Genomic DNA, 21,826 nt, shown 5'->3' on the forward strand with positions numbered 1-21,826 from the left:
CTCAAACAGAATTCACTAAGCTTGTAAGGATACCTACACAGAGAAGCACAATGAGAAATCTGAAGTATCTGTTTACTTTGAGGCTTGACTATATCAACAACCTAAAATGTCTCATTCTTCTGACATGGTCTATTTTTCCAGCAGTTTGGAGTCTGTGATATATTTAAAAGCCCCTTTCTTTTTATGGTATCTAATTGCAATTCATAAATAAGAGCCCTAAAAACAAATTGGTCAAAATAAATATGAATCCATGTGGATTTTTATCTATCAACTTTAAATATGGCGATGTATCTATTACTAAGCTGTGATCAGTTTAGTAAATTGAAAGAAGATAGATTTTAACATTCTTTCCCCCAGCTTTTAGGCCAGATTCATCACAAATAAAATTTAGTTGGAGTTAATATGAGACACTTGGGTAACAGTTTAATTCACAGAGTATGCAACTCTCTACGGTCATGAGCAGTGCATTTTTTATACCACAATGGCTTATCAAAAAATTAAAGGATAATTTGATTGGACTTGTCTGATCTTCCATGCAAACCTTGGGAAGATCATTCCCTGAGCTATTCTCAACCTCTACTTTCTGGCCATGTCCTCTTTTTCCGTATGAAAACGTAATTTAGGAAATTCATTACGACTTCTGACAATTGCTTGGAAATACAAAAACCAGATCATGCCTACCGAGCAGCAGGTCTGTCATACACATTCCAGAACCTGGAAATCCTGACCAAATTTTAACAGTGTGATTAGATTAACATCACATTATATATAGTCCATATACTACTTCCTGGATGCAGTGATTAATAAATCTAAGCTATGTAGTTTCCTTGTGCCTGTATAGCATGCCTGACAGCTGGGGAAGTATCAGGTAGATTTCTGTGCATATGTGGCACTCTGGTATATTGCATACCTGATAAATTCAGTGTGTTGTGAAGAAGAGTGGTTCTATGGCACAGGAATAGACCAGCTGTGATGCACATGTACAGCAAGTCTACTGCTTTCAGATATCAGGGAACGTGCAGCACACAAATAACTGTACAATCATCTTAATTTCTAGGAAATCCCAAACAGCCCTCATTCCTTCTCATATGGATTGTCTGTTAGGAAGTTTATATTGCCGCTGTCTGTTTTCAACTCATCCAGCACAGTCCTGATTTAAACATTCATTTCAAACTGGTCATTATGAATAGATTTTTGTCTGGAACATATCACTATTTATTATACATAACTTAGAAACCGACACAATACAATCTTCATAGTCCTGTCTTATAACTTTACTCTTCAATGAGAGGTCTTCTGAAATTTTTTTCAATTTGAAGTTTGTATTACATATATTTTTTTATTTTTCCCCGAACACGGATTTCTCTTGAAGTTTTCGGTTCCTTCAGGTCAAGAATGATGGGAAAAATGAATGCCACTTACAGTTAACCTAGATTTTTAAGCAGCTGCTTCTCAGCAATAAATAAATGGGTTCAGAATCTCTACTGCTCAAATACTACTCACAGTATGAAAGACAATTTAAAATACTCATTTTATTCATGTATGTGTGTATGTTTCAGCAAAATAATGAATTAATTTTTGTGTTATTTTATCTTTTTTTTGTCCAGGAGTAACCTCACAATTTTCAAAACAGTACATTAAAATCTATTCTGACACTACATTTCTGACATGTTAATTTAACTTTCTTAGTATGTGCAACTTTCATTCCAATTAAGAGGCAAATGGTAAAACCCCAAACTGAGTTGCATTTACTTTAATGAAATGAAAGACAAAGCTGCTTCTTAAGAATGACAGAACTTCAAATTAGATTTCTCCTCCAGCATAAATCTGGATGTTTCTTTTCATGTATTTTTTCAGAATTTCTTTTTTCTTGCTAATGATGATCACAGAAGAAAATATACCAAAAAGATTTACAGAATGACTATTTATCATCTTTTAGAGGGATGAAAAAATAGAGTAAATGTGCCCAGTGTGAGTCTTTTAAAAATATAAATTACTTTCTATCGTAAATTAACAAGTCATGTATTTAAAGAAATAATTAATTCAGAAATGCAGAATTGGATACTGTAGTTTTAATAGTTTGTGTAAGGACATATTCAAGTACATTTCCTTATTTCTTTAATGAATAGTCTACTTTCCATTTTACTTTGGTATGTTCTGCACATGCTTTCATGATCATTCATGCTATTACTTTCCATATTCTGTCTTTACCTTCAGCTTGATGTGCTCCTGGTTCTCTTGCTTTGCTGTGCAGCTTTTAATTGTCCTAGAAGAAATATTATAGCCCAACTTAAAATGGGTTTTCTATATATACTTCTAACCCTCAAAAAGTGTTTTTCCCAACTGTGCTCCTCAGCTAACACATGCAACTATAGAATATCCATTTACTTTTTTGTAATAGGCAGTGAAAGTAAATTATATAGTTTGAGGTTTTGCAATGGTCTTGCCTCTAAGCTTTAGGAATCATTGGCCCAGAAGCTGGCATTTCTGAGGTTATAAAGAATATCGGACTCAAGGATAAGATAGTCAGATTAAAATTAGACAGGTTTTTGGAATGCTTTGTGTAAGTATTTTGTAATTGAGGAGTAAATTAAATTGGATTGGCTCTGATTTTATCTTGACTTCAAACAAAGGAAATGTAGCATGAGGTAGTCAGTTTACTTTAAGTTAGAAGAGAATTGTCTCCATTTTGTATATATTATATCTCTATTGTCTTCCATTAACCTGCATTGGTTGACTAATTGAAGATCTAAGTGTCTAAATTTCAACTAGTGTCACCCTGGGAATACTAAAAAAGTGTCAAATAAAATGAAGGATTTTATTGCTTTTGAAAATTACATGGTTATTCCAAAGAAATAGCTCAAAATATAGTATCACCTTTGTGAGCACGAGTGCTTTTTAAATTTACTGTAAGACAATAAAAAGGATGTTGGTAGTTATTCACTAATATTATGGATGTTTGAAAATGCAGTACATCGTATTGATGAGTGAAAAAGTCTGGAAAGTTTTAGCCATGTATGTTCTATTTTATTCCATTAAAAGAAATAATAAAATAAAATATATACTTGGTCATAGGTGGTGAAATAAGTATAAAAGCTTACTCACTGTGATAGTTTATTCCATTTCTGCAGAAACTGAGCAAAATGTTGTGGAAGCCAGTTTAAAGGCATCCGAGTACTCAGCTGAGACTCACAGCAACCTACTTTGGGTAAAAGGCTCTTGATTTAAGCTTTTGCTTGTGTATTATTCTTTAGGACATATATGAATAGAAATTTTTCTGCTCACTAGCCATAAATGACTGATGGCTGTTCAGTCACAAGCCTTTACCACCTTTCCATTCACAAGACAAATAGTATACTAAACAGACTGAGTCACCTTGGTCACAAATGTCATTCTAGTAACACATCACCTACTAGAGTTAACATGTAGCATTTACTCAGAAGGGTATGAGGGAAAGTTTTGTTTCTTAAACGTATTTAATTTCTCCTGGTGGTAAGCAAGGCAAGAACCAGATATTTTTTCTCTAAGCTGAACATTGAAAATGATAGCCCATAGCTTCACAGCAACAAGACAGACTCAGCCAAAAATTATTCTCCTTTCTTCTTTTCCCTACATTGAATAGCAAAGTGTTTCTCTTTGAGCAATTAAACTGCATATTCAATGCAGAAACTGAAATAGAATAATCACAGCATAATTTGACTAGGAACCATGCCACAGGAGGAAAACCTATTGTGATAACCCTGGAACTAAATGTCCTGGAAAATTCATTTTTCTTTTATGCAGGAACATTTTCTTGGGTCTACTGACTTGATGAGTGCCTCCTTTCTGATTGAAGTTAATAGGAGATGGAGGTGCTCAATATCTCTCATGTGGTGCTTAATTTTGTATGTTATCAAGGCTGTGAATAGAATGGATGTTCTTGCACTGTGTAGTGGAAGTTCTTATTTAACAAATTTGAAGCCTCTTTAAAAACACCTTTAGTGTTGGAAGGCTGGAGCCTGGTGAGAGAAACAGTTTTCATAGAGTTCACTATGAATGGTTAAAAACCTAGATATGGAGAGCTCAACAGAGAACTTTTTTAAGAGAACAGACATAGAAAACATTACATTCATTCCATTCTAAAAAAACCCTAATTTTTTTTAACACTTTGCCTTCTGTTAATTTGTGAGGAGCTCGACTCACATTCAAGAAGTTGCATAGCTTTTCTTTAGCTATTCTGTACATATCGTCACTATTTTTTGAGAATAACTTTTTGTCTGATTCATAGTTAACTGAAGGTTGCTCCTCCATTGCACTACGTTGCTTGCGATGGGAGTTTTCTATAAACTAGAGGTTAAATTTAAATGTCAGTACCAAAATACCAGTTTTTTTAAAATAAGTGTTAAATTAATTCTGTGCCATCCCTGCCTGAACTGGAGTTCCCCTCACCATCAGAGCAGTGTTGATAGATACTAAAGTAGAGCATTTTTCAAAGTAAAATCATATTAACCTTGGCTATGCCAAGCTCAAGAAAAGAAAAAAGTGTTATCAAGAAGTATTTGGGAGAACCCAAGACTAGAGTAACATGCAGTGAGATGGAAGTATCTGTGATTCGTCTCCCTTTAAGAAAGAGAAGAATATCAAATCTAAGACGATAAAATGGTGCAGGACACAATCATATCTGAACTGTATTTCAGTAATTGAGAGATTACTACTTATTCTTAGCTGCATAACTGTTAACTTTATATGGAAATATTTAAAATGCTTATTAATGGAGGTTTTTTGAATTTAAATAGCTCCACCAAGGCAGTGTCTTAGGCAGATAGTTCCCCTGAGTAGGCTGGATTTAGTAAAAGTGTATGTATCCAATACAAATCTCAGAAAGCCTTCACAGAATCACAGAATCACTAGGTTGGAAAAGACCCACTGGATCATCTAGTCCAACCATTCCTATCAATCACTAAACTATGTTTCTCAGCATCTCACCCACCTGTTCTTTAAACACCTCCAGGGAAGGTGACTCAACCACTTCCCTGCGCAGCCTGTGCCAGTGCCAAATGACCCTTTCCATGAAAAATTTTTTCCTGATGTCAAGCCTGAACCTCCCCTGACAGAGCTTGAGGCCATTCCCTCTCATCTTGACCCCTTTCACTTGGGAGAAAAGGCCAGCACCCTCCCCTCCGCAACCTCCTTTCAGGTAGTTATAGAGAGCAATGAGGTCTCCCCTCAGCCTTCTCTTCTCCAGGCTAAACAATCCCAGCTCTCTCAGCTGCTACTTGTAAGACTTGTCCTCCAGCCCCCTCACCAGCTTCGTCACTTTTCTGTGGACACAATCCAGAGAATTCATGCTTCAATTCATTCAACTTGAACTTTTAATTACTCTGCATCCCTGAAGAAATACAGTTAAAATAGCATATACTACTACTATGAAATAATCACATTTCATATCCCTGCCTCAGAAAGAAGCCAAAGGAAATGACCACTGTGTTATTAAGTAGGGTCTGTCTTCAATGTTTCTCTCTCCTTTTTTAATATATCTTCAGTGTCTCATGAACCTTATCCACTTCAATTTTACTGGCAACTTGGATAATCATCACATATTTTCTGGATTTCTTTTCTTATAATGTGATGCCTATTTCAATTATCACTTGTCATGTGGATAGAAGAATGGGGAAGGTATACAGTGACCCAACATGAGTGCTCACTCTGCTGTTTGCCAACCAAGATGTGTTTTTGTTACTTTTTTTTTTCTCTTCAAAATAAATGAATCTTTGTGCCTGGTCTCTTTTTGAGACTTTAGCACAGATAACATCTACATCTTCTTAGAAGTATGTCTTTTAAAATGTCATATATCAAAGATTAAAATTATTGCTCTGTAGAGGAAGATTAGAAGATAAAAAACCCAAGCCAGAGGAAAAAAACCACAAACCACATCTCTGAACATGTATCTAATGCCAAAACACAAGCTGATATAATGATAACCCCTAAAGAAACCATTTTTTCCAGCAAGTATGTTCTTAGTATACTCCTTATTATCTGAGCATTCAAAGTGAGTCAGGATTAAATGCTTCTTCACATGGAAGTGATGTCACAAACATGCCAAGATTATCAATCACCAAGTGGTATTTTATTATGTACTTTCTAATCTGCAGATGTTTCAGTAGAGAATTATGGTACATACTAGAGTTAGCAGTGAATCTTTTGTATTTTTCCCTGAAAGGACAGTGCTACTGAATCATTTATTCCACTGGTTAGTATGTATTTCACATTTAAGATACATTCATTGTCTTTGGTTTCAAATAGAACATTTACAGTGAAGGTTATGATGAACTGGTTGACTGCTGAGGATTTCAGTTTCTTACATAGTGAAATTGAGATGAACCTGAGTATCATGTTCTAAGATATATGATGAAATTGCTTTTATTTTGGGGAAGCTGGTGATTGAATACATAATATAATCTCTGTTTACAAACTGTTTTATCCATGATAAAATGAGAATTGAATACACTCTACACAGAGGGAGAAATATCAGTCTCACTAGATTGAAGTCTTTCTAAACTGAAGAAAAAGAGTTTGTTCCATGATGTCAAATTAAGGTAGTTAAGCTATTAAAAGAGGAAAAAACTCTTCATTCACATATTTTGTGCTGAGCCTGGAAAGACTAGAGGCACCAACAAATTTGCATGTCATTACATCCCCAACAGCGATAATGATGAGTTCGCTTAACTTTAACATCAGCTATTTATTCGTAACAACATTAAATTGTATGTATTTAAGCCTCAATAATAATTTATAATATAGTTAAAAGACTTATTAGTTACTGAGTCACCTTTCTTTTTATTGGTGCATGTTATTCTATTATTTATGAAAAGTAATCTGAAGTACTAGAAAAGCCAATGACATCTTTATATGGTCCCGTAATTTTCTTTAATTGGTGGTAGAAGACATAAACCATAAAATGAGTCCAGTAACTATGTCAGTGACCACTGTCATTTTATGGTGGCTTGCATAATAAGTGATAAAAAAACAGGAGCAAGAGAGAGAGGGAATGAAAGTCAAAACATTCTCATTAAATTTCTTTAGGCTAGCTGGCCACAGTCTGTGCTCTACGTATGGATCACTATAATACAATGCTAATGCTACTGGTCAACATAACGAGTCCTTGCTTCTTAAAGCAACAGGCAATTACAACTAAAATAGTCTGTGGCCTTCAAATGAAATCACATCTGTATGTCTGTCCTGGTTTTGACTGGGATAAAGTTAATTTTCTTCTCAGTAGTATAATTCTGAGAACACATGTTGTTTTAGTTGTTGCCAGAAAACATTTATGCTTAGCTGGAATAGAGTTAATCTTCTTACCAGCAGCTGCTGGTATTTAGATTTAATATGAGAAGAGTGTTGATAAAGCACTTATGCTTTCAGTTGTTGCTAAAAAAATCAAGGACATTTTTCCAGTTTCCCATGTTCTGCAAATGTATAGGTGCACAAGAAGCTGGCAGGAGCACGGCCAAGCAGCTGCCCTAAACTGGCCAAAGACATATTCCATATCATACAGCAACATGCAAAGAAGTTGGCAGGGAGGCAGAGCTCACTTATCTGTGATCGTTTCTCAGGATGGGGTGCACAATCAGTCATCAGGTCATTGGATGGTGAGAAATTGCAATGAATTGTGCATCACTTCTTTTGTATATTCTATTATTATTTTTGTTATTCTTATTTTGTAATTATTCCTATTATTCTGATTATCATTATTATAATTATTCTTATTTCTTTCTATTGAACTGTCTTTATCTCAAACCACAGGTTTAGTTTATTTCCTTATTCTCTTTGCCATCTTGCCAGGGCATGGTGGGTGAGGAGTGAACAAACAGCTGCTTGATACTTACCTGCTGGCTGGGGCTAAGCCATGACAATACCTCTTTCCAAAGACTTCTCAGGTCATGATTTTATATATATATATATATATATAAAATGTATATTAAAAATACATGTAAATATAATTTTATTTTTAAAGTGTAACATGTCACAATCTTATGAAAATATACAGTTAAGAGTTAATTTTCTTTGATATTCAACTGTCAGTGTGGTTACTTTGCTTCTTATAACATAACATCAATTAAGATTTCAGGATTTGTTAATTAGAAATTACACAAACAAATGTGAGGTAATTTAAATTATTTTTTTTAATCAAGAAAAATAATGAGGAGTGGTTTAGTTTCACATGAAATATTAGTTGCAGAGCTTCAGGTGAGTCAGCAGTATAGCTAAAGAGTCAAAGGGTCCAATGGTTTTAAAGTTCATATGTACTTAAGCTGTTTGCCTTGAAAATCTGATGAGCAAATTCTGAATGTACAAGCTAAAGTACTTTTGCATGTTGGAAATTGGATATTTTTTCCTTCATTATAATAAGATCATAGAAAAAGCAGACCCTGAAGACTAGTATATCAGCACTTTCCATCATTTCAGCAATTCCTTTTTCAAGTTTCTGCTTAGTCTCATACCTCTAGCATGGGTGCAAGAAATCAGAAAACATCAGGTATACTGCTAACAAAGAAACTGGATGATAATATTTTCATAATATGAGGTTTTATATTTAGTGTTCACAGTAGACAATCACCTAGGATAGTTCCAAAGAGTGTTACATTGCTGAAAATCCCAGGTACCTCTGAAAGGTTTGAAGCAAACAGTCCTGTGCAGGAGAAAATGAAAAAAGGTAGGAAAACAAAAGAAAAACCATGTTACATTTCAGAAGTGCTCTCTATTGAATCTAATTTTGTAAACTTAATGTAAAATGAAAAACTAAAAAAGCTGTGGATAGAATTTAACAGCCCAGAAAAAGATGGAAGTAAATTAATAAATCCTTTCAAACTACTGTTTTGGGATCTATATTAACACTTTATTCTTCAAGGGCACATAGTTTAACAGGACAGTTTACTAATGGACAAGATTGACGATAATCAGCTGACATTTGAATCCATTAGATTCAGCACTCTGTACAAAGGCTGACAACTGAAATGGCTAAGGCCAAACTCTGCCTTGTCATCTTACCAAGCATTCTTTTTTAGCCTGAGGAGGAAAGAAACATACTGACATGGCAGGAATATATATTGTGATGATAGCTGTCACTGTCACATATTTAATTCCTAAACTCATAATATTTTTTTCATTCATGAAAGACCAAATATTGATTAAACACTGTAGTAGAAACATACAAAATTATGGTCAGAATCAGGAATAAAAATCAATAAATAAGAAATCATAAGTCACGTGTTCTGTGTCTCAGAAAATTTTTTCCTTGAACTGGAAAATACACCAAAGTCATGTCTCCTGAAATAACCCACCACCACCAGTGTTCATTTGCCTGGATGATTAGCCTGTTTATCATTCCTGTTCATGACTGCCCTGGTTTTTAGGAATAGGAAAGAAGTTATTTTATTCTCTATTACCCAAGAGTATTTCAGCCATATGTGCAAATAGGCAGGTGGGCTGAGAAGTTCAGTTCCAACCCATCTCTTCTAGTTATATGGTTTATTAAACAGCTGAAAGGTTTGGAATCTCTCATTTCATTGTAAAATCCATTTCTCTGCATGAATAGTTCACCATAGATTAAATACAGGCTTTAGACTCTGTAATATAAGTCCCCTTGTTCCTTGAAATTAACTCTTTCTATTTAAAGAGCAAAGACTGGCATTATGCACAAGGAGCTGTCTATCAAAAGTCCTGTTTTTTTCATAAATTATAGACAATGCTGGCACTGTACCATTATAAATCATAGATCTACAAAATTTACAAAGATCAGAAAACTTTCAGAAGAAGATAGATTAAATTCTTAAGACAAAACATATTTCATAAATGCTTAATGTTTTAAGGGATGGTTAGATCAAGAACTAAGCAAGACATTTGAAATATTGGGGTGGTCTAACACCAGTAGATAAGTTACTGTATTTTTAATGATTGTTGTCTTATTGTCTCCCTCTGAAGCTCAATTGGAATCCAAACCAATGCAAATCTTCTCTTCTTTATGTTATGATTTGCAGTCAGAATTGAAGACAGCTGAGGAGACAATGAAACTTCATCTAATTGGTTGTGGCAAAGAACATGAGGCTAGGAAGATCTCTGTCTCTGGCAATGAATACAAAGAAGGCTACTCAGTGAAATAGAAAGGACAAAAAAAAATTGAGACAGAAAATAAAGAACAGACAAAATGTAAAGATACATGATAATATTTTATCACCTATCTAATATTTTATTTTTGTCAGTGAATAGCATATGCTAGAGCGTATGTGAAATTTGCTCAGTCTTTGGAGGGGCATGATCATCTTTTATGCAGAACAGATTCCTCATTTGACCCAACATAGGTTATTCTGATGCTATATAAACCCATTTTAAGGTTATGAATTATCAAAAGGAGAAAATTTGCTAATTTATTTCTTGCCTTCCCCCAAGATTATCATTATCTAAAAACGTATCCATCTCCATTTTTTACTTTTTTTTCCATAGTTCCACACTGTATCTTCATATAGTTGTAAAATAAGATGATTTCAGTTGCAGTTGTGAGAAGATGAAACAGACATTTAAGAAATTGGAACTTAAATTTCCACTAGAAAAAAGACTGAAAGAAAGTAAAAGCATTGGTCAAGGGAATTTTTTCTGTCTTTATTACGCTGAGTAACTAAAGTAAAGGCATCTTGTCAAGCAGCTTTTGTGACTTTTATGGTACTGTTTTGATCAATGTCCTGTTATTTCATAGCTGAAATTGGGGCAAAAAATAAACACCATAACATATCTAAAATTTTTAATATTTTTAGACTGGTTATTCTGCTTCAAAACTTTGCTATTAAGAGCCATAATAACATCACAGAATAGACTCATAAGGCTTTTGAGAACTCAACATCTTGTTTTGCAAGATAAAAGCAAATGTTTGAATTGACCTTTGCCATACACATGCAGAAATTTTGCTTCTACTGCTGTTGAAAAATCATGTCCTCTCAGAGAGAATCAGAAGGATGAGAAATGAAATAAAAGACTCCTACCTTCTTCTGCTGAATGGGATGGGGTAGACCTCAGTCACAATGTTTTAATTTACCCCAAAATATTAGTTAATAAGAATGGTTAATTTCCAGAAGATAGGAATAGACTTGTGTAATAGATGAACTGGGGACATAACGGTGCTGTAAATAATGAACTCTTTTTATACATAATTGAATTAAACTTCAAAGATCCTGGGTCTCTAATTCATCCAAGATTAGTGAGAGACATCAATAACCACTCAGATTATAAAATGACTGAAGAGTGACAGGAACAAGACAAAATGTCTTTTCAAGTATTTTTTACAAAAGATTAATATTCTGAGGTGTAAATTAGACAAACTCTGTTATTTAGAAAGCTCATATATTTGTTTTCAGAGTTGCTTTCTGATATTTTATGCAACAAAACATCCTGAATTAAATCTCCCAAGTAATTTTTTTAAAAACATACATAATTATTGAATTATAGAAGGATGATTGATTCTTTAATTTTAAACTCATTTTGCAAATAGAAACTCCTCTAGAGTTTTTAACTCTTAAAAAATTTTGGGGGGGGGCAAAGAGGGAATTTGCTTTGAATTTTCTATTAAAAATCTCTAATAGATTTTTACAATACAAATTCTCTAAATTTAGATTTGTATTGGGGTTTTTTGTTCCTTGTTCTAAAGCACCGATGAAACCATAAAATATTCTCCTTTGCATATGTCATGATTTGGCTGAAGCACAGCTAATTTCAGCAGGTAAAATCATGCAGTTGGACTCCTAAATCCCTTCCCATTATCCCAGGGTTAAGAGGAAGGAAAATGAGAGGAAAAAGACTTGCAGGTTGGAAACTGAAATTACAGCTATAAGGAAATTATAGGGATAGTAATAGTAATAATAATGATGAAAATAATTAGAAAGTAATAAAATATATACAAATATATGAGATCGTGCCTCTACCCCATCCCTCGATGACTACACCTCACTGGAAACGCTATAGGACAGACACAGGGGAAATGGCTAGGAGGTAAGTGAGCTCAGGAACTGGATGTACTGCAAATGGAATGTACAAATCCGGGATCAAGAGCAATCAGACAGACAAGGTCTTCTCTGGACATTGACCATCACATAAGGGGGACAAGACTCTTTTGTGCTGGTTTTGTAGGAGGACATTTTTTCTCAATGGCTGAGATATGGGTCAGTGAGAAGTAGGATTCATCTTCTCTATAAGACAATTTATCAAACAGTTTTTTGAATCTTTTACACATTTTTTCTGATTATTTCTCCAGAGACAAGACATAGGCCTGTAAAAGCCAAGAGAGACTGTCTTGGAAGTTGTAGAGGACTTGATGGCTGTGATGGACTTGGCAACTGTACAGGACTTGACAATCATGATGAACTTGTCAATTGTAAAAGACTTGGTGGTTGTGATGGAATCTCTGGTCACTGTTAAGGACCCTCTCCTGGGCTGTATTCTTGCTCTGGAAGAGGAGCTGTTTATTTACCCTAATCACCATACCCATCCTTGCTAACTGCCTTTTCAGGCCATTTTATCTCCTCTCCTGACATTTTTTTGCATTTCTTCTTCTTCGCAGGAGCAACTGACACCAGTACGGAATCAGTAAGCATACCCATAGTAGGTATTCAAGTACTTGGCTCAAATGAATCTAGTTCATATTGAATGGCTGATTCTCTGATAGCCTTTGCTATAGCTATGGTATTTGTGTCCATGACACAGGTCTAGGTCAAGTAGCTGTCTGAGTAGCTGCTGTGCTTGAGATAGCTCATGCTGCCTGTGTAGTTGCAGTCCTCATTAAGGCTACGTAGCTATGGTTCTTAACTTTCTGAGATGTGGTAGCATCCATCTTAGTTCAGTGTTTTGCAAGGTCTATTACTGCAGCAGTAAACGTGTTGGAAGCTGAGGCGATTGTGTAACTCCTACAGTAGTACCCTACTAATCTAATCACATACCCCACCTGAAACACATTAAATATCTTCAATAATAATACTAAAATTTGCTCAAAATCTAGTGCAATCAGCTTGGTATAATTCAAGGAGGTACAATTCCCCCACTTCAGCTCTTCAGGCTGGCAGATAAACTGAGTGTCAATCTTATCCCAGTAAAATCCAGAAGTGTAAATAAAACCAAATTTCACTAAATAATGCCCAAAATTTTCAGAGATGGCTGCAGCTACACATATCGCAAGGCATATTACAATGAGACCACAAATGACAAGTATCACTATTATCCAGAGGTTAAAACTTATAGCTGCCAGAATGATGCAGAGAGCAACTAAGCCATAACTTATCTTCAGTTTCATGTGCCATATTGAGAAAACAAGCTGTAAACAAAATTTCTCAGGGGCATCACACGGTATTTGAAACTCATAATTCTCAGAGAAATGGAATATTACCAAATAAATCATGCTTAGATCACTCATGATGCTAATTGTCTTTACCCAGAGCCTCCAATTGATAAACCACAAAATAAAACTGAGGGCCAGCCTGCAGGTGAACAGCACAAGTCCCATGATTCATTAGTTGTCCATTAGCATCTGTATAAGCATTGACCTTTTTGCATACCAATGCCCTGTGTTATCATTTTTAGCAGGGAACACTGTCTCAAAGACATGAAGTTAGTTTTCAGAGAGTGAAGTTACTTAGAGCAACTGAGTTAGTCACAAAACTGACTCTAATTTAGCTCAGAACACAACAGCCTAGAACAGAAAAAAAATCATTACCTGTTTCAGAAAGCTGAAGTATCCTGAAATACATTGTACGCAAAGTCTGCCTAAGCATACTGTGCTCATTACCAGGTTCTGGGAAGAGACGGATACAAAGGTTTACTTTTGCGTTCACAACTGAGTATATATTATTTGGGCACACAGTTCAGATATATGGTTGAAGTAGGGAGATATTTGGGGACAACAGGTCATATTTTAGTACAATAGAAATCTAATAATGAAAGGCTTTTTAAATCTATTGGTTTCTGGTACTCGTTTTTCATACTTGAAAGCTTTGCTTGTCAGCCTTAGTTTTGGAACAGATTCTCATATTTTCTTTGATTGCCTCTGTCATTCCTACTATTTCTTGGTTAATTTTTCTGGTATTTCTTTCACAGTGTTTTATTGATGCACAATTTTGTTGACACCATTTTAACTGGAAACACAACTCAGTGGCACTTTTGGTCAGTGGGTCAGACTTCTGCCTGCCTTGCCTTTTCATTGGCTGCTTTTTTATCTAGCTCAAAGGCAATGGTATTTACATTTGGCATTTATTTAAAAACAACCCCCAGAATATTCTGTCAATGAGTGTTTGCCTCCCAGAAATGTAGTTGATCTTGCCAATATATTATTTTGTAGCAACTGTTTTAATCTGATGGTGTCCAATATGCCCTTGGACTATTTGCAAGAGTGGTCTCTTTTCCCCTAGACATACAACTCATCAAATCTGATGTGTCAATGACTGTGGTACCAATTATCAAAGCCTGCACCTGTACAAAATGATTATGCTTGTTGAATTAATCACATCTGCATTAGTTTATGCTAATGAATTGTCAAATAACTGCATACATTTTGTGGTCATGCAGCTCCTTGATTCTAATGACATTCAACTCTATATTTGCTTAGAGAAATGCAAGCATGGAATGATAGAAGATAGGTGTCCAAATTTCTATCTTTTTTTTTTCTTAATTTGACATTGGAATATATTTCTTTACAATCTCATTGGCATTTTTAAAAACTGCTCATAGATACTATTTAGCAACACTGGTAGAATTCATTTTGAAAAGGCACATGCTTTAAGATAATTAATGGGAGGGAGAAATGCTGAAAATATAAGCCTGGATAGGGATTTTCCTAATCTCCATTTTCTTCTAAGTGAAAACTCCTTCATCAATGCTATAACTTTGTAGCATCCTACAAAAATCATCTGAGGAGTAAACACTAACTCACTAGCCAATGCTTATACCTTGGCTTTCACAGTGGTGGATTTATTTTTCCCTTTATATGACAGAAGTGACTACTGGAATGCAATGAACTCCATAACCAACTGTGACCAGACAGAGACCACCATTTCTGATCACATAAGAGCTATTAAACTGCCATTGAGTAGTAATGGCTTTTACTTACCACCCACCTAAGTGGGATTTGAGCCAGATGACCTAGGTTTTAAAGTTTCCGTATCTGTCAGTTCTCCGAGTCACTATATTAAAAATCTAGGTGTATATTTATTCATTTATTTGAAATAAGGCTGGAGTTTCATATCTACATAATAAGATGCAAACTACACACAGGTTGTTCAAGAGCTGAAGGTATCAGGAAAAAAAGGTGAGGATTTTCTTGCTTTAGTTCCTACTCTGTGCTCAGGAAATTATAACATGATAGGTACACTGCATGGTTGAAACCATACCAAAGTTAATGTTACACACTTTATCCAAAAAAGAGGCAGATAGTATGATCCTTGTTATGTTTAATGTAAGAATGTTGCATTTTAAGTGAAGACAATTGGCTGTGCAAAAGTGCATTAAGTAACTGCGCTATAGTGAACCATTTATTAAACTTAATGAAGTTTGAGGGTGGTCTGGAATTCGCTCACATTTAAATCCATGAATTAGCACTCTTGTAGATAAATGAGAGAAAATTATTGAAAGAGATAAAGGAAGCTGACACACTACATGAACAATAATACTGACGTGGAAATCATTGTATTTTTGCCTCGATATCCACAAAGTAATCAAAAAAGATCCAGAGTACTGGAATCCTCAACATAAGAAGGATATGGCAGAGTTGGAACGGGTCCAGAGGAGGGCTACAAAGATGCTCAGAGGGCTGGAGCACCTCCCATATGAGGACAGGCTGAGAGAGCTGAGGTTGTTCAGACTGGAGAAGAGAAGGATCTAAGGAAACCTTACAGTAACCTTCCAGTATCTGAAAGGGGGCTACAAGAATGCTGGGGAGGGACTGTGTACAAAGGCATGTGGTGATAGGGCTAGGGGGAATGGGTATAAATTGGGAAGGGGAAGATTTAGACTAAACGTAAGGAGGAAATTCTTCACTATGAGTGTGGTGAGGCACTGGCACAGGTTGCCCATGGCAGTTGTGGATGCCCCCTCCCTGGAAGTGTTCAGGGCCAGGCTGGATGGGGCCTTGAGCAGCCTGCTCTAGTGGGGGGTGTCCCTGCCCATGGCAGGGGTTTTGAAATCAGATGATCCTTAAGGTCCCTTCCAATTGAAAACATGCTATGATTCTAAGATTCTATTATTCTAAGTTTTCATAAATTTTTAGGAGTTATTCTTTGGTTTATGACACAGCATAGAAATATACCATTTGAGAATTTCATTGCACATAACTTACACTACATATTTGCAGAGGGAGTTTAGGAGGAACAAGGTTTTTAACAATGATTCAAATTGTTTTAAAATTTAAGTTGCTTTAAAAAAATCATTTGGCTAATTGCATTCAAGAATTTAAATGCCTTCTTTGTATCCTGGTCTCTCTAATCTGTTTTTAACATCCACTTTTTTTGTGACTTTAATGACCTTCATTGACAGAAAGATTCTGTATTTGGAGTAGAGGACAAGAAAAGACACACCATAATTCACACTAGAAAATTTTTAGGAAAGCTATTTGAGTATGAGCCTGTTTTATCCTCCTCTGTGCAGTTCACATTGCTTTTACTTTTGAATCTTATGTATCATAATTAGTAATTGCTTCAGACATTGTTATATCCTGGTTAATGTGGTCAATATGCACTCACTAAATAAACTTTACATAGCAGCATCCCATTGTAGATGACACATTCTTTAGCCAATATAATGTTCTATGTCTTTTTAAAGCAACCCATTGAAATGATTTGTGGATGTATTGAGATCATTTTAGTCATCATTTGCCCCAGAATTAGAAGAAATGTTGTTTAAGCAAAATGCCCATCAGCAAGGATTGCATGTAAACTAGCTGGATTGATGCTGTTACTAAAATCACAGAAGCCAGATTCACTCTCCTTTGCTATAAGAAAGAATATATTTCACTATGGATGATGCAGCAGCATGGCTTGTTTATGAGGTCTGATTATACATCTCCAGTTATTAAAAGGTGATGACAGAATAGGGAGAGCAGGAGGGTTTGATTGCACTGAAGTGCTAGGAGGAATATCAAAATGTCTTCTCTTTTTTGGCACTCAGATATAGAGTTGTAGAGGATACTTAAGAACTGAGGATACTTAAGAACTATCTTTCTAATAAAGAAATTAAAACACTCTATAAAAACAGAGATCATTTCACTTACTTGTATGTGAACGGAGAACCTTTTTTGTGGCAACACTGGGTACCAAGACGCTTCACACATGTGAACCACAGCAGGCTTTAAAAGGTGAAAGGTAGAACCTAATACAACAGTGACCCAGGACATCTGAGCTAACCTGAGCTAACCTCCAGCCTGCCACTATTAAAGTCTTACAGAAGGAGATGTTGATTTCTTTTCCATAAAGCTAGTAGCTAGAAGTTTAATCCTTATGTCCTATCAGGAGTCAGTGTCCTTTAAGCACTGGAGCTTCATTTTATGCACGGACATACATTTGCCCATGATTCTGAATAAGTGTATTTACCGTGACTGCTTCTTAGGATAGGTATGATTTTCCCTGGGTATAATCAGGCCTTATGAAACCTAAATAGTGTCTGTTTTTATCTGTGAAATCCAAAGGGAAACAAGTCAAATGGACAGCATCTTGAAATGGTTTTTAAATATTGTCTTTTTAATTGCCTTGAGGAAGAAATGTCGTGTTCAATGCCTGCAGACAGGAGATCAAATAGTAAGCAGCAAAGACACTGCATTGATCACTATGCTGAGCTATTCAGGATATTTTTAATTGTTAAAGCTATATTAGATCTTGTTAAAAACCAGACATTCTAGACAACTGAGAATTTCATTGGTTTTAATGGAAAATTTCTAATTAATACAGCAGGATTTTTAACTCACATGCTGAAAATCTACAGGTGCTAAAAAATTCCATCCTACTTTGTGCCATACTTTTAGGGCAGGGAAGGATGGGGATGGAGAAAAAAATTAGTTGTAAGTAAGGCAGCTTCTCTGCACGAAACAGAAACAGCATGGGAAGAGGACTCAATTCGTCTTAAAGTGTATGAAATTGTGGCTTATTACATGAAGAAACAGAAGCACACATACTGTAATCTACAGTTGTACACATAGACAGCCACATAGGCTGTGTGCTGAGGTGATCGATTTTATAAGAACTCAAGAGTGTTTTCATATAACATGGTGTAGCTTAGGGTCTTTGTTAACAATAATGGCAATATATTTCATAATAGTTACTCACTAAAAATCAGCAGGACTGGCTGTATAAAAAGCAAGGAACCTTCTTTAGGCCTGGTTTATTGGTTGGGTTACATTGTATGTGGGGACACAGGAGAATTTGTTTACCAAGAGAAGGATTACCAGAAAGGAAAGACAGTTCCACTATTGGATGTAACACAAAATCAACAAGAAACTCCAGCTCTTATTTGTACCTTTTAGTATTGGTCTAGAAGTTCTACTAGTTTAATCAAGACTTAAGAGCATGACTTCTCCAATTAGCTCTACTCAGTGATTTAAGGGTTCTCCGTCTTAGAACATGCAGTTCCAAGGTGAGTGTAATTTATTTCTTCGTCTCTTAAAAGCATTTGAGGTTTAATTTAGTCATGTATACATTATGAAATATTTAGAAGTGTTATGTAAATGTGTAGCACCGTAATGATCAGTAAACTAGGGCTGTTGTCATCTTATTTATCTTGCCTGGTCTTAGGAATGACTTGAAAAATCATGCTTTAGCAATATTCTTTTGGGGGTAGTTTTGTTGTTATTGTTTTACTTGAACTGTTTATGCAATGGGACTTTTTTTTAAGAAGCAGAGATAAGTGATTAACTGAATTAATCAGTGTCACAAATAAGAGTCCTATATTACTATGAAATTCTGTGATTAGGACAGGAAGGAGTAATGCAGTCAATAACAGAAACTTGGCCAAAGTATTTGCAAAAACTGTAATGATGTAATTGTATGAATTCATAAAGTTAATGCGTAACTATCAGTAAGTATATCATTATTCTATCAGTCATACAATTCTAACATGGCTGAACACAATCATTAGCAAAGCACAATCAGTTAAAATTCTCAGGGAAAAAGAAACCCAACTAATATTGACAGTGACTGAGGCAAGAAAATTCATATATGACTAGGTTTTCCCAATGACTGGGTTCCTAATGAAAGTTTTCTGAGTAGAACATTTGTGCTTTGAATAATTAAAGCATGCATCATAACTTAAATTACAGTGCTACTGATTAAATTAAATCAAGCTTCTCCCATGTTGCAGTGTATCTAAAGATAATTACTATCCTTCCCTAAAGTAGTTTGTCAATTTGAACAGAGTAATTTGGCAAAGGATATTGCACCTGGGGCTGCTGTCATGTCTTCTAAGGTTGGGGCATTTGCTATTTATGAGAACTGGAATATTGCAGATAGCCATTGACCAATTCAATGGATGTTTACTCTGTATTGACAATATTTTTAGTCCTGTACCTCTGAATTTGTGGATTTTGAGACATTTTCCAAGAAAAAAAAAATCCATTAGGAAAAAAGGGATCTCAGTTTGGCCTGTTATACATAGTATATGTGTCACAATTTCAGATTAATAACAAAGCCAGGTTATGATTCTTGATTATTTTTTAACAAAATCATAGTTTGGAACTAGAAAAATAAATAATTCTGAAGTGTTTTGTTAGTGAATTTAGATTGTTTCTGGTATAGGGAGCGATAAATTCAAGAACATTGCCCATTAAGAGTATATTACCAGAGAGCAAGAACTGAAAGAAACTCAAAGCCTCAAATCACCTTGCCAAAGAGAAGCACCACTGAAAGCCTCTTCATCGATGTAATATGAATTTAGAATCTATAAGATGTCTGACACAGCACCTCATGACAACTGTGGAAATACTAGCATACTCTCACTCACCTTGCAGGGGCCAATGGAAGTTGGAAGAGTTACAAAGGCATGCTTCAGGGTTAAAGGCTTGCAGAATAACTTTTGGTGAATTACATGTTCACGTGCAAGATAGGATGTCCATGTTCACATCCACTTCTCCATGATTTAGGTAAGGGAGTTGAAGAAAAGCATCTGAATTATGTACTTATCTAATTGCTGGGATGATGCAATACACTTAGGCCACTTTGAACCCCTACAGGTAGAGCTGTTTGTATATATCCTTTGTTGGTTCTTTCTTAATCACTTTCAGATTAATCCAGTGAAAGTTAAACTATGTGTTTAAAATAAAACATTCTCATTAGGATAGAATAAGACCTTGTATTTTTAATGCTCAATGTTTTATCATAATACGATAACAGCACACACTCCAGAGAGGTGAGAAGTGTGAATTTATATCATGAGGGGAATTAACCACTACCGTATCAAAACCTAAAGGCATACTGTCACCCTTGGCAGAGTGTATTGTGGCAGAACATTCATCGGTTTTCTAAAATGAGTCCTCCCTCGCTTATTGTTTAAGAACAGAGGGAAAGACAACTGTTGGCAGAACTCAATCTAAATTTTCAAGTAGTCTTTATCTACTCTGACTCACAAAAACCCCCAAACAAACAACAACCAAAAAACCCAAACAAAATCCCAATATGTTCCTACTACATTTAAGGCGCTTGCATGCATTACAAAATTTAGTTTTCCAGCACCTTTTTGAAATAGTACAATGTCAATATACTTGTACTTCTACTGATCTGTATGTACCATATATTTGTTTACATTAATGCACAGAAATGTTAAAGCAGACAAAAGAAGTTCTTGTCCTCTGTCTATACAAGTATGTTTTCCTGTCCCTAACATGCACAGAATTTAAATACATTTCATACTGTCTGGCAACTGAGCTAAGAATCTAGGTATAGATTATAAGTGCTCATACATGACTTTTTTTTTTAGAGATGAGTGTTATTTTGTAGGCTATGTTGCTATTTTCACTAAGTAATGGCAACAGAGCCCTATTCATCCGTGATGAACACAAACATACTGTGCATCAGGATGTAGTGGCAGAGAATCAGTGGCAAGACACCTAAAAATGAAATAAAATGTTGGGTTTTCATAGATTCAAGAGTAGGAATCCCTGTTATTAAAGTAGAGTCATCCATGTTATTTGGTGTTCTTTTATGCCTCATTGTGTCATGAATAGGAGGTTTGGGAGAAAAGATTAAATCATTTAAAGAGGTCTCTTTAAATAACTATTTTGCATCATATTCAGAGCAAAATGACTCTTTTTTTCAAACAACTTTGGATCACACTAAATCTGTTGAACAGTGCCTTCAATGCTCTAAAACCTGTAGCAGAATCACAGACTAGCTGAGATGGGAAAGACCCTGTGGAGGCCATCTAGTCCAACCCCTGCTCAAAGCACGATAAGCTGCAGCAGACTGCTCAGGACCATATCCTGTTGGGTTTTGACTATGTCTAAACATGGAGACTTCACAATCTTTATGGGCAACTTGTTCTAGTGTTCAATCATCTTTCCATCCGAAGGAGGAAGTTTATGTGACGATCTCGTCACTGCTATTCCTAGTTACCCATTGTGTTTCTTCTATCTTCCTCCCATTTCTTTGGTTGTATTTATACGACATACATAAAGGGATGTATCTGTATGTGTTGTTTGGTTTTTGGTTTTTATTTATTTATTTATTTATTTATTTATTTATTTATGTTTTCTTTCACCAAAAGTAACTTTTATCACTGGAGGTAATATACAGCTACAAATGATTACAAATACAGCTTGGTCTCAAAATCTTTGATGTGGTAC

This window comes from Phaenicophaeus curvirostris, chromosome 5 (assembly GCF_032191515.1).
Source record: "Phaenicophaeus curvirostris isolate KB17595 chromosome 5, BPBGC_Pcur_1.0, whole genome shotgun sequence".
Taxonomy (NCBI): Eukaryota; Metazoa; Chordata; class Aves; order Cuculiformes; family Cuculidae; genus Phaenicophaeus; species Phaenicophaeus curvirostris.